General features: G+C 44.7%; 1 protein-coding gene across 1 annotated transcript in view; it reads right to left on the bottom strand.

The window, feature by feature from the left end:
• The window catches only part of LOC120915600 (neurotrimin-like), a 903,107-nt gene that overhangs the window by 423,451 nt on the left and 465,146 nt on the right, over positions 1 to 14,510 (bottom strand). The window lies entirely within an intron of this gene.

Genomic DNA, 14,510 nt, shown 5'->3' with positions numbered 1-14,510 from the left:
AGGATACCATAAAAGTGTCATAGAAAAATATATTAATGTTCTGAACCTGTCTCTTTATACTACAGCACTTCTCTTGTCCTGTGTGCATTTCTCTGAGTCTATTCTTTTTCTGTATGTATGGACACCGTACAATACCACTTCTCTCATTTTGTATACATGGACTCTGCACAGTACCACTCTTCGTGTCTCATATACTTGATGTCATTTTCTGTATCTATTCTTATTCTTCATGTATGGACTCTACACAATACCACTTTTACTGTAATGTACGTTGGGTGTAATTATCAGTATCTTTTCTTTTTCTGTATGTATGGAGTCTGCACAGTACCACTTCTCCTGTCCTGTATGCTGGGTGTGATTCTCTGTACAGTATCTGTTCTTATTCTGTATGTACAGTAAATACACTGCACGGTATCACTTCCCTGTACAGTATATACATGGTATTGGTTGTTATGCAGGAAGCACAGATGATAACCTTAGTATTCCATGCAGTGTACATAGCAGTGACAGGTATGCAGAATTTTATCCTCCCTGATGTGCCTCTGATTCTTCCACCACGCACTAAATAAAATACGGGATTGGCAGGCGCATTCTCTCTCCCAGAATCCCACAGTCCTTTCCAGATGGCGCAGTGGCTTCTCCTGGGTGCTAAATATATTATTAAGAAGTCATTTCACCATGAAATTGACTATTCTAAACACAGGCCGCAGTTAATATTCAGGTACATTAGAGAACACACTCCACGTAAGTTAACACCTTCACTGCCAGGGAGGCCACTAAAGCCTGATCTATTTACCAAATGATCAGAATATGAACCCAAAAATACCTCCCCGTCTGAAAACACAAAAAGCCACCATTTTAGATGAGTCACATTAGAGAAGTCACAAAATGGAGTTTGTAATGTCACAACTAGATGACCGCTTATATACTTTGCAATAAATCTTGTTCCAACTGTGTGTCCCAGACATTTTATACTAAGATAAGGAACTGAAGGAAGACAGTGATGACATCAGGGCTGCAGCCTCAGTGGTGTCCGATGTTTGCACATGTGTGCATGGATGCCATGGTTGCCTGTGCATACAAAATGACATTGCATATAAGTGCACCAGCACATATCCAAACACAGGATTACGCTAGGATCCAAGTCTTGAAAAAGAGCATTGGTTATAAACGTGATCCCCTGTTGTGTTCAATCAACACTCAACTAATAACATACTAGAAGCTCTTTCATCATTCTCCTCCTCTTCAGACTACTCCGGGAGCCCCCTGGGGTACTCCACCTGACATAGAGCTGCATGCACATTACAAATAAAGTTCTAACTCTCCTCGCTGGGTGCAACAAGCCTTTAATACCATGATCTAACACATCATCTGAACTAATCAGGACCAACATATATACCACCCCTATGTACTGGCATCCATTCATATCTCTGGACCAACTACAATATATCCATCTGAATCACCAGCCATTTAGCCCTCTGGACTGTCACCCATAAACTGCATTAGAACATAAGCCACACATCCCTCTGAACTGACAGCTATACATCCCTCTGGATTCATACCTCTATAATGACATCCATAGACACTTCTGGATCTACATATATACACCCTCTAAACCCAAAGCAATACACGTCTCTGGATCGACAGCCATACACCACCCTGGACTGACAGCCGTGCACCCCTCTAAACTGATGTCTATAGCCTCCTCTGTACAGAAAACCTTAAAGCCCTCTGGACAAGCAGACATACACTCTGGACCAACAGACTTACACCCCTCTGGACTGACAAATTTACACCCCTCTCAGCATCCTCTGGTATCGGGAAATTGTTGAGTAATCTTTTTCACATTCGACCAGTACTGTTTAATTTTTGGACAAGTCCAAAAAATATGTAGCAGGGTCTCCTGTTCCTCACTGCACGTCCAGCAACAATCCGAAGCCTCTGGAAAGTATTTACTTAGAACCGACATGGTGTAGTATTAGTAATTTGTAATTGGTTTCCTGAGTGCTCGCACATATGGATGACTTCAGAGTAAGATGGATGATGGCCTGTTGGTTATGCGTGAAGGTTCTATCAGGAGCCCTCTCCCATTTGCTAAAGCCAGACATGATAAAATCATTGGGGTGGGGGGGGGGGGATTAGTAACGCATACATCTTAGACAGGGGGGTAGGGAAGTGGATCACTGTCCTCACAATATGAGTCAAACATTGTCAAGTTGATGGCAAAAGTGAGCTGGAGGTCCTAAGGTCCGAAGATAATGTTGCAACTGTAGAGCTTGCCAGTAATTTAACCCATGCCGTCCTTTCGGCTGCATCAGCATGGAAACTGAGTGCCTAGATTCAGAGCTCAAAAAATTAGAGGCTTGAGAACAACCTCTCTCGATAAGACCGCGAAACACATCGGTCGCTGTGCCTGGAGGGAGGATAGGATTTCTCAAGATGGGAAACAGTGGTGATTGGGGGGAGGAAAGTGCAGGATTCCAGCAAACTGAAGAGCATACCCGGAGTGTGGGGCCTATAAGAAAAGCCGGCAAGGCCACGTAGCACCACATCGCCCTACGCAGGGAAATAGGGCTGTATTGGTGCTCAATAATTCTTACCAGATGAGCTGCTTGGTAATATTTGAATGCATCCGGGACAGCTACTCCTCCATGGCATTTAGGCAGGGGGCGTCTACAAAGCTTGGGTCATTTCTGAGCCCAAATAAACTTGGGAAAAGGGCATTGATTTGGCGAAAGAAGGCAGAGGGAATGGAAATAGGTAATGTCTGGAAGAGATACAAAAACTTTGATAAGATACTCATCTTGATGATGTTACAGTGACCAAACCAAGAATGCAAGCCTTAATGCCACTAATCTAGAAGGGTGCAAACTTTACTAAGGGCAGCACAGTGGTGTAGTGAGTAGCACTTTCACCTAGCAGCAAAAAGGGTCGCTGGTTCGAATCCCGACCACGACACCATCTGCCTGGAGTTTGCATGTTCTCCCTGTGCCTGCGTGGGTTTTCTCCGGATACTCCGGTTTCCTCCCACACTCCAAAGACATGCTGGTAGGTAAATTGGATCTTGTCCAAATTGGCCCAGTATATATATGTATGACTGTGTGTCCCAAGCGCGTCGAGATCCTACGGGGTCTAATGACCGCACCAGCCAAGCAGACATTGGCTGGAAAAAGTACCTAGAGGCGATTCAGTTCGCATGTGTAGCACTATACAAGTCATTCATTCATTCAAGTAATGTTGGGAAATTTCAAGCACAAGATTTCCCATAGGTTTGGAGGAATGTGAGTTCCTAAGAATTTTAATGTGGCTGATGCTCATTTAAAGTTGAAATTATGTTGTAAAGTGCAGCACGATGGGGAAGGTAAGGCAACTCCAATTGCTTCAGATTTGGAAAAAAAATAATCAGGTTTGATAAAGCTCCATAACTGTCAAATTCCTCCAAAAGATTGGGTAGAGAAATATGACAGATTAGACAGGGAGAAGAGCGACTCATCTGCATAAGCAGAGACTTTGTAAATGAGTTCTCCCACCTGTAAGCCCGAGATATCGGGGTTTGACCGAACTCTTCAAAAAGGGTTCCAATTATAAGGCAAACAACATAGGTGAGAGGGAACAACCTTGTCGGGTACTGTTGGATATAGGGAAAGACTCTGAGAATACCCCATTTGCCTTAACCAAGGCTTGTGGGGCAGAGTATGCACTAGAGATCAAAATTAAGCATTTGTTCACCAAAACCCATATGTCTTAAAACTGCAAACATTAAGGCCCAGTTCACCCTGTTGAAGGCCTTCCTAGCATCTGTATTTAGAAAAACCCAGGGAAAGCTAGTGTGACTGGCCAAATGAACCAGGTTAAGGACTTTGTTAGTGTTGTCCCTCACTTCCCGAGAAGGAATGAAGCCCAGCTGGAATAACAGGGTTTGAAGGCGTGAGGCAAGGAGTTTGATAAAAAGTTTCAGATCCACGTTGAGCAGCGATATCGGTCGATAACTGCCACAGACAGAAGGGTCTTTTCCCTCTTTTGGAAGGACTAAAATATGTGCCAAGAGTGCAGCCGGAGGAAAAAAAGTACACTGTCTCAGGGCGTTGAACACTTTGAGCATGTGTGGATGGAACATCCATATGGTCCTCGCAACGTCTTACTGCAGCTTTGTGTGCTTGCAAGAATCTTTGGTAAACCCAGATAAGCATAAAGTGTGACCGCCCACACTCTGCGTGGAGACAGTCATTCCCCCAATATGCTAAAATAGGCTGCCTGATCCTAGAACAGATACAGTGGGGAAAATAATTATTTGATCCCCTGCAGATTTTGTAAGTTTGCTCACTTACAAAGAAATTAAGGGTTTATAATTTTATCATAGGTGTTGTTAAAATATCAACCAAAAATCCAGGAAAAACATATGATACAAATGTTATAAATTTGATCCCCAAAGAAAAACATGACTTTGTACTGTACTTCACGGACAAATCTCTTTTTGGCAAGCACAGAGGTAAGATGTTTCTTGTAGCTGGTTACCAGGTTTTCACACATCTCAGGAGGGATTTTGGTCCACTTATCTTTACAGATCTTCTCTAAACCCTTAAGGTTTCTTGGCTGTCATATGGCAACTCAAGGTTTCAGCCGCTCCCATAACTTTTCTATAGAATTAAGGTCTGGAGATTGGCTAGGCCACTCCATGACCTTAATGTGCTTCTTATTGAGCCACTCCTTCGTTGCCTAGGTGGTATGTTTTGGGTCCTTGTTATGCTGGAAAACACATCCACGAACTGCTAAACAGGTGGTGTAGGTCGTTAAAATCAAATGTTTAATTTGTATTTCAAGACATCAATCCCTTATCCTGTCAGGTCACCTGTGGCCAGGTGACAAGTGCACCCTGTTGGGGTCAGGGATGCACCACAGGGTAGTGAACCCAATGGCCGACTTCTGCGATTAGAGAGGAAGCGTGAACCCAGGATCGCCCAGGGCGCGGAGTCTAAGACCCAGCTTTGTGTTCACCAGAGCCTCTAGTGGTGAGGATGGCCTTCGCCGCAGCTGGATCCAGGTCGCGACCCCTGGGATCCCCTAGGTCACGCTCCACAGGGAGAGAGGGGAAGCAGCAAGCAGGAGAAGCGGTAGTGATGGGTAAGCCGAGGTCAGGGCAACAGGCAGACAAGGGTAACCAGGGGACAGGCAAAAGGTCAGGATCACAGGCAAACAGGAGAAGTCAGGGACGAGCCAAAAACGGTACACAGAAAGATAATCGAAGCACACTGCAGACAGGAACTAAAGCTAACAATGCGGTTGAACAGCAAAGCAGACTAGCAGTGCAGTGGTAAATATAGGCTTCCTGGGATGCCCTAGGGTGGAGCAATACAGGGAGGGAGGTGATAAAAGACAGTCAGGAGGGTCAGGCCTCTAATGAACACATGGAGATCAGGTAAGCTGCCAGACTTTATTACATATCCATGACATATCCATTATTTTGTATTCAAAAGTTATTTTGCGAATTGATGAAATCGGCAGGTTAATTTGGCTTTTTTTCATCATGATGAGCTTTATTGCAAAAAGATAATATGCATTTTTATCACTGACAGGACCATTCTTATGGCTCGACCTTTTCTAGATTGATACTCTAATTGGCTGCAGAACCTATAGGTATTTTACCAGCCTTGCTGGTGGAAATAGTACTTGTAGTCAATTTTATTAATAATTATTAATTAATAAAAGAGATCACAAGGCGGGAATTTTATCCTAGAAAAAGTGACCACCTTCAATGTGTGGAAACCTGCGATTGAAAACATGATGTTTGGGATGGTGAAGCAACATAAAGGCTTTCCAGAATGTAGCCATACAAGGGGTACATGAGATTATCTACTCCACCATCTTGCTTTCGCCCTACTACCTTTAGCTGTTGTGTGAGGAGTTGTTTGGTGAACAGACCTCAAACACAAATTATACATCTCCTCCTTTATATCCTAATTCCTGCAGATCTATATAGGGCACTGGATATCGCCTCTTATCTGCTAAAACTTGCTGCCATTCTACACCACTTATCAGGTGATCAGAGTAGACAGCGCTGCCACCTCTCAGCGTCTTCCAGAAAAATAAATATGTGTGGCGTGTAAACATTTGTATCGCTGGCAGAGCCAGTCCCTAATAGTGTTTGACAGTCAAGCAATTGCGGCTACGTCTTCCATAATTCATTTGCCGCCGTTCAGCTTTATTATTGGATGGTTCTCCACTTTGCTGCCCTCTTCTATTTCATTTAGAGCGCATTCATTCACGTGAAAGCATCTGTGATTCCGGAGATGAGAGACCGAGAACAGACGCAAGAAACTGTGACAAATCAACAAAAAGCTGCTGAAATATAAAAGCACAACCAGGTGACGAGAGCAAAAATACAAAGAGCCCTCAGTGTACAAGAGCGCACTGCCAGATTTAACATTTCCATTATAATGCTTCATGAATGTCCTGAAGGCAACAATACTGAGCAGAAGCAGCAGAAGAACCTCAGCAGGAGCCAATACCAAAACTTGTGGCTCCAGACAGAGCCCCACGATCACTTAATGAGCCTTTGGACTCTCAACATGATGCCTGCACTAATTTTTACTAAAACCAAAAAGATTAGAGCCCTCAGAGTGGCATCTGACAACACAAGAGGCTCCAGGAACCTGACAAACCAACCACTTCCATCTACTGAATACAAACCAATAAGGGGTCAACTGAGGTCACACAGAGAAAAAAAAGTCTTGCTCTTTAACAGTCTGAAGCCTCGTACACACGACCGAGGAACTCGGCGGGCGAAACACATCGAGTTCCTTGTTAGGCTGTCGAGGAACTCGACAAGCCAATTTTCTCCATTCCCGTCAAGGAAATAGAGAACATGCTCTCTTTTTGGCTCGTCGAGTTTCTCGACAGTTTCCTCGACGAAAATTTACACACGATCGGTTTCCTCGGCTAAAAAATATCTCCCAGCAAGTTTCTTGCTGGTTTTTGCCCAGAAACTCGGTCGTGTGTACGAGGCATCATATGGACTATCTGAGACTATAGAATTAGAATCTGAGATTAGAATACAATATTCCACGTCCCAATATTGACCACGAGGATTTAGAGCCGAAGACTATCGCTGGAGTACCCAGAACTGCTTTGCTCACTTTCAGGCTGCTAGAGACTGCAGACAGCTTGCTCTATCCCAGATGGTTCTGTTTCACGGATCCTTCAGGACTAATCTGTAAAAGTCTGTTTCCATGTCTTGAATTCCAGTGATGAGTAATCCTAATCCTCAAGCTGCATAAATGGCTCTGTATTTAGGAGGCATCTGAGCTACATACCAGGGACTCTGGATGGACTTTTTGGATAAATGTCCCCCATATTAGGCTGTATCTGTGCAATAAAGCAGCAGTTCTGGATGAACTGTTGAATAAATGGCTCCATATTTAGGCTGTATCTAAACTATAAACCAGCGATTCTGTATGTACAGTTGGATAAATAGCTCTATATTTACGGTGTATCTGAGCTATAAACCAGTAGCTCTGGACAGATGGTTAAATTGCACTTACTTTAGGCTGCATCTGAGCTAGAAACCAGCAGCTCTATATGAAAGGTATGAATATAAAGGAACAATCAGGATTATTCCTCATCGGTTAATGAGGAATAAATCCTTTAATTTTCTTGATTTGAGCTGTAAGTAATGACATTAATGTAAATTCAGGGCCAGATTCAGGTACCTGAGCTGCGGCATAACGTATCTCGTTTACGTTACACCGCCGCAAGTTTTCAGCGTAAGTGCTTGATTCACAAAGCACTTGCCTTCAAACTTGCGGCGGTGTAACGTAAATGCGTTTGGCGCAAGCCCGCCTAATTCAAATGGGGCGTGTACCATTTAAATTAGCCGAACGTTCTGCACGTGCTCCGTTAGGAAATTTCCCGCTGTGCTTTGCGCAAAATTACGGCGCCCCGACGTGTTTTTTGAACGGCGACGTGCGTTACGTCCTTTCGTATTCCCGGACGTCTTACGCAAAAAAAAAAATTTGAAATTCGACGCGGGAACGACGGCTGGTCTAAATTTAAGCCATGAAATAGCAGGCGTAAGTTTGGGAAGGGAAAACCCGACTAGCGACGACGTAAGAGAATGCGACGAACTCGCGTACCTTCGTGGATCGCCGTAAACAGCTAATTTGCATACCCGACGCGGAAAACTACGCAAACTCCACCCATCGGTCGTCGATGTATTGCATCCTAAGATCCGAAGGCGTACGAAGCCGTACGCCTGTCGGATCTTAGTCAAAAGCCGTCGTATCTTTGTTTGTGAATTACAAATAAAGATACGACGCAGCAAAATTGAAAGTACGCCGGAGTATCAGCAGATACTCCGGCGTACTTTTTCTGTGAATCTGGCCCTCAGTTTTTATCTTCTAGAAATTCTGATATACTGCACTCTCTTTTGTTGAGGGGATTTTAGCCCCCCGGTTGCTAGTCTGTCTAGTTATACTGAGGCGGTTTTTCTCTAACTCCTAGATACCCATAGGAGGGGGGAAACGGTGAAATAGAATAGGCTTTCATATTGTATTCCCATACACCAGGCTGAGACTACATGAAGCTTAATTAATTTAACGCCTGTAAAGCCCCTGGGAACATGCAGCTACCTGGATCAAAGCACCCAGAGGCCTTCCACATCTTCCCTGATCTGCAGTCATTGAACCAGAGTGACCGACAAGCTGGCTTAACCGTTAGGAACAATCTGCTTCTTCCGTGCAGTGTGCGGTCCTGCCTGCAGTCTCACTTCCCCCCTGAGCCTCTGACACGCTATTATATTAGAAAGCAGTGATGACATTGAACAAGAGGACACATTAACCACCGAAGCCCTCTCTGGCCTTCTAGATATTACAGGCTTCATTTATAGCAGCTTTTATTCTGTAGCAGAACCAGCTACTTTCCATACTATACAGTGTTGCGGTTTTCCTCTTTGCTTTTGCCATCTTTAGCCCAGATTCACAAAGCACTTACGCCGACGCATAACAAGTTACGCCAACGTAAGTGCAAATGTGCGCCGTCGTATCTGTGCGCCAGACCCACAAACTAATATGCACCTAAAAACAGGCTACACCCCGCTGAAGGTAGCTTGCTTACGCCGGCGTAGAGTGGGCGCACATTTAGGCTGGGAGCATGCTGCCGCTCCCATTGATTAGCCATTCAAACATGCAAATGAGGGAAATACAGCGATTCACGAACGTGCGTGTGCCCGGCGCATTCTACGCGAGATGCGCGTAAGTTGTACGTCCGGTGTAAAGTTATTCCCCGTTAAGGAGGTGCAACCCAGCAACAGACATGCTCAGGTCTGCACCAGGGAACACAAGACGGCAAATTGTGCGTTGGACGTGTGTATGGCTGGGCATACGTTATGTTCATGGCGTACGCAGTGATCCGGCGTAGCTTAGGCAGTTTTTCCGGCGTGGTTGTGAGCAGGCGCATAGGGGTGCGTCCACATCACGGCGCATGCCCAGTTCGTGATACGTACCTGTCTGGCGCTCGGCCCATCATTTGCATGGGGTCACGCCTCATTTGCATGGGGTCACGCCCACTTCCACCTACGCTGACGTGCGCCTTCGAAACCCACGCCACGCTAGCGCAGCGTTGGGAGGACTGGCTTGCTGAATGCAATGCTTGCCTCTCTGCGCTGCGTTGGCGTAGCGTACAGTGTGTGCTCTACGGCGGCGTAATGTGCGCCCTGCTCTCTGTGAATCTGGGCCATAGTCTCTCCTGTGTTGCTGGTTTGTGTGGATGGTGGGATTTTGTCAGCTGCCCTAGTTCTTGAGAACAATCGTAGAAGAATCGGAACTCACAATATGGATTGTAATGGAACACTTTCTCTTTGTGCATTTCGACACTAAATAATGAGTTTTGCATCCGTCAATACACAGAACGTATTTCTGTCCCTGTCTAGTAGACGTATGAACCGCAGTCTGCCAGTAACCGCCACGTCCTGTGAATTGTGGAAGTTTCAGACCATCCGTGCTAGATAGACGCCTGTATTATCCTGACCAGAGACGGGAATAGTCTATCATACTGGGACGTACAATGATGGCCATTTAGTGACCGCTCTGCAACAATAAAGACTCTATTTATAGAAATTGGAAAACTCATTTCTCCCACTGCAGCGTACTACAAGCCATTTCCCACTTTAGTTTTCTCCCGTTTAAAAAGTCCAAAAGGTTAAATGAAAAAAAGTATTTTTTGCTATAAGTCTTCATGTACACTGGCGGCTCCTGGCTAAAGTTGAGTTTGTGTGTTTGTGTTTTTTTGCCAATGCTCCTAAACTCAACTCCATAAAAGCCTATGTACACATAGGGGATGATTTACTAAAGGCAAATCCACGCTGCACTACAAGTGCACTTGGAAGTGCAGTCGCTGTAGATTATAGGAGAAGATCTGAAATGAGGGGAAGCTCTGCTGATTTTTATCATCCAATCATGTGCAAGTTAACCACTTAAGGACCCATTCACACCGATATATGTTGGCAGAATGGCACGGCTGGGCACAATCACGTACCTGTACATAACTCTTTAAGCCCAGCCGTGGGGTCGCAGTCACGAAAAAAATCGCTGATCGTCGCCATTAGTAGTAAAAAAAAAATATTAATAAAAATGCAATAAAACTATCCCCTATTTTGTAAACGCTATAAATTTTGCGCAAACCAAACGATAAATGCTTATTGTGTTTTTTTTTTTTTTTTTTACCAAAAGTATGTAGAACAATACATAACGGACTAAACTGAGGGGAAAAAAACGTTTTTTTTATATATTTTTGGGCGATATTTATTACAGTAAAAAGTAAAAAATATTGAATTTTTTTCAAAATTGTCGCTCTATTTTTGTTTATAGCGCAAAAAATATAAACCGCAAAGGTGATCAAATACCACCAAAAGAAAGCTCTATTTGTGGGGAAAAAAGGACGGCAATTTTGTTTGGGAGCCACATTGCACGACCGCGCAAATGTCAGTTAAAGCGTCGCAGTGCCGAATCGCAAAAAGGGGGCAAGGTCCTTAACCCGCATAATGGTCCGGGTCTTAAGTGGTTAAAATGCTGTTTTTTATTTTCTTGCATGTCCCCCTCAGATCCACAGCGACTGCACTTCCAAATGTACTTTCAAGTGCATTTGCAGTGCACCTGTAGTGCAAAGTGGATTTGTCTTTAGTAAATAACCCCCCAAGGCTCTTAGCAGAGTTTAGGAGTTGCTGCGTTTAGGTGAGGTTAAACCTCCCTCTTCTGAATGTGGAAGAATCGCATTCAGGATAGGAACGTTTTGAAAGCCAGACCAGGGAAAACACAAATCATTGCAAAATTGCTCTAAAAACATGGTTTGCCGTTTGGGAGCCTTTATCCCGCAGCCGTGGTCAGGGTAGGCTAGTGTACATGTTCCTTATGCCGTGTACACGCAATTGGAAATTCCGACAAGAAAACCGTGGATCTTTTTCCGACGGTCCCTGTCACCATGTGAGAAGGGGTCCTGTCACCAGGTGAGATAGAGTGGGGTATGGGATGATGTGTGGGGCATATAGGTCATCTCACTCACCATGACCAAACTGCATGGCACTTGCAGATGACGTCATGTAATAATGACTTTTTATTGTTTTAACTTTAAATATGTGATTGGTCTTTTTACCTGCTGGTCTTCTGTTTAAGTTGACCTTCATTCCTGTTGACTGGGCGTTTAAACGCTTAGTGTTTCCTGCTGTCTTCTAATATAGAAACACTAGATGGCACAGGTTTGCAGGTTTTTATTGTGCCTTTGTTTGCTAAGGCAACAGCACAGTATTTAGGCCAGTGCGGGACGTTCACGCTGATCTCTCCACCCCACGCTGATGAAGTCCCGCCCACTGCGACGTAACGCGTACGAGGGGGAGGAGTCACGAGACGTCACCCGCGTTCGCCGCCTCACGTGCTGACCTGTGTACTGTTTGTGGATCTCGCCCATGAGTGTCTTCAATTGTGAGTGTTTTAACTTTCGTTTTTAAATAAACCGATCTGCTATACAGAGAGCACTAGCCTTTCCCTTCTTCTGTATTTGCATATATTTATCCGTGGAACTGCTGAGCTGCTTGCTGATTGCTTGCCCTATTTGAGATCTGGAGGTGTTTAAATGTTTTGTGACCTAGCCATGGTCGAATGGCTGAGGTGAGAGGCCATCTTTAATCTCTGGTGGAGGATCTTTCCTATGGGTCACTGATCTTGGAAGATTTGCACATAGTCACCAGTTTATTGGAGCACGTTTGGAATTTCTTTTTCACCAGTGCACTTTATGGACTCTTTTTTGATATTATATTTATATTTATTTTTGTATTTTCACCTTAATTATTTGCACTGCACTTTTTGTTATTGAACTTATCCATGGTCACCTGGGCTCCCTCCAGCAGCAGCACTGACAGGGCGATCAGCATATCGCAAACTCCGAGAGAGATCTGTGTATGACAGAGGAAGGAGGGGGAGCTGGCCTGGAAGCTGCCTCTGCGGCCCCTTCCAAAGTCCCGCCTGTGTCCAATGGACCCAGCGGGGCTCATAGTAGGGTCGGCTCTGGATGGGGCACTATTCCTTCTACTGACACCAATGATGGGGCACTATTCCTCCCACTGACACCAACAATAGGGAACTGTTTACTCTCACTAACACTAGGTAATTTTCTACTCCCACTGGCCATAGTCCGGCCCGTCCTAAAGTTTGAAGGACAGTAAACTTTCCCTTTGTTTAGAAAGTTTGGAGACCCCTGCCCTAAAGCCTCCATATTTTTGAAAAAAGAAATGAAAAAGCATTGGCAAAGCCTGCCTACTCTGCTGCATATTGTCTTCTCCAACACTGCGGGTCCTCCTAATTGCAGTCGCCTTCCATAGGTGTACACTTTGTTTTAAGGTGACTCATTCATAGTCTTCTGCATCTTATAACCCTTGTAATAATATTATAACGTGCTGTGATGTGACAATTTAATTCCATAAACGCAGAGATAACATGCTGGCAATTGAAACCAGAGCAAATGAGCTGTGATGATCAGGGTAGGCAGGATTGGTCCCCCATAATCTCACTCCTGGGGTGCGGAGATGCATGTGACACATTGTATAATAGAGGGAGGGAATTGCCGCGAGCACTCTCACACACTAGAAATAAGGATCTTACATGCAGAATAATTGCAGGTGAACGCACCATACAAAAACTACGATAAGTAAAATTTCTTACACTGCAATGCCAGTGCACCACGGACACAATGCCCAAAGCACTAAATAGTGCTCATATTTGGAGGGTTTATGTCCTGCACAACAAATGGCACAAACTTCAGTTTGCCCATTCCAATTATTTTTACTTCTAATTCAGACATTTGATGACATTGGCCTGGATTCAAGAAGCAATTGCGCCTGTGTAACCATAGGTTACACAGCGCAATTGCTTACTTGCCCCAGCGTAACGAATGCTCCTGATTCAGGAACCTCGTTACGCCGACTGCAGCCTAAGATATGCGTGGCATAAGGCTCTTATGCCTGCATATCTTAGGCTGCATTCTTGCGATGGCCGCTAGGTGGCGTTCCCGTTGTGCTCAGCGTATAGTATGCAAATTGCATACTAACACCGATTCACAACGTTGCGCGAGCCCTGCGTACGCAATTTACGTCGTTTCCGTACAGCGGTTTTTGCGTAAGGCTGCCCCTGCTATTAGCAGGGGCAGCCAATGTTACCTATACCCGTCGTTCCCGCGTCGCGAAATTTGAAATTTACGTACTTTGCGTAAGTGAATCGTGAATGGCGCTGGACGCCATTCACGTTCACTTTGAAGCAAATGACGTCCTTGCGACGTCATTTGCCGCAATGCACGTCGGGAAAGTTTCCAGACGGAGCATGCGCTCTACGATCGGCGCGGGAACGCGCCTAATTTAAATGATTCCTGCCCCCTACGGGATCATTTAAATTGCGCGCGCTTACGCCGGGCATTTTGCCGGTGTGCCCGGAAAATTTACGGAGCTTCTGCTCCGTGAATCGAGGGCAGCGCAAAATAAATGCGGGGGCGCAGGGCAAAAACGGTGCCCTGCACCTCCGTAAAAAAAGTGCAATTGTTACTGAATCCGGGCCAGTGAGATCTGTGGCAAGGTGACCGACTGGATATGACCACAATTGCTTTTCAGATTAAACAGAATATTAATTTGACAAGGCAGAGAAATTTGTGTTCTGCTGTTACATGTATGATATGATGCTGTGATTGGTTCCAGCTGTCACTGTAGGTCCGTGTACTGAATTGTTTATAATGTGTGATAATCTTTTTGATTTTATCTAAATGAACAGGAAAAATAAACACAGCTTCCATGTAGAGTGACAGTATGGGGCGTGAACCAGACCATTGTGGCTGCAAACTGAACAAATTGGATAATGGTCCCATTGTGGAGCCCACTCCAAGATTGTCATGTATGAAGGGTTTACAAGTGTGTGTTATCCTGACCATGTATGAGATGAATCTCTGGTAAGTCACGTAGAAAGTGTCAGTGCCATCATTTCACT

This window comes from Rana temporaria, chromosome 10 (assembly GCF_905171775.1).
Source record: "Rana temporaria chromosome 10, aRanTem1.1, whole genome shotgun sequence".
NCBI lineage: Eukaryota > Metazoa > Chordata > Amphibia > Anura > Ranidae > Rana > Rana temporaria.
The sequence above is the reverse complement of the archived record's forward strand: the minus strand, read 5'-3'. Positions and strand labels throughout refer to the sequence as shown.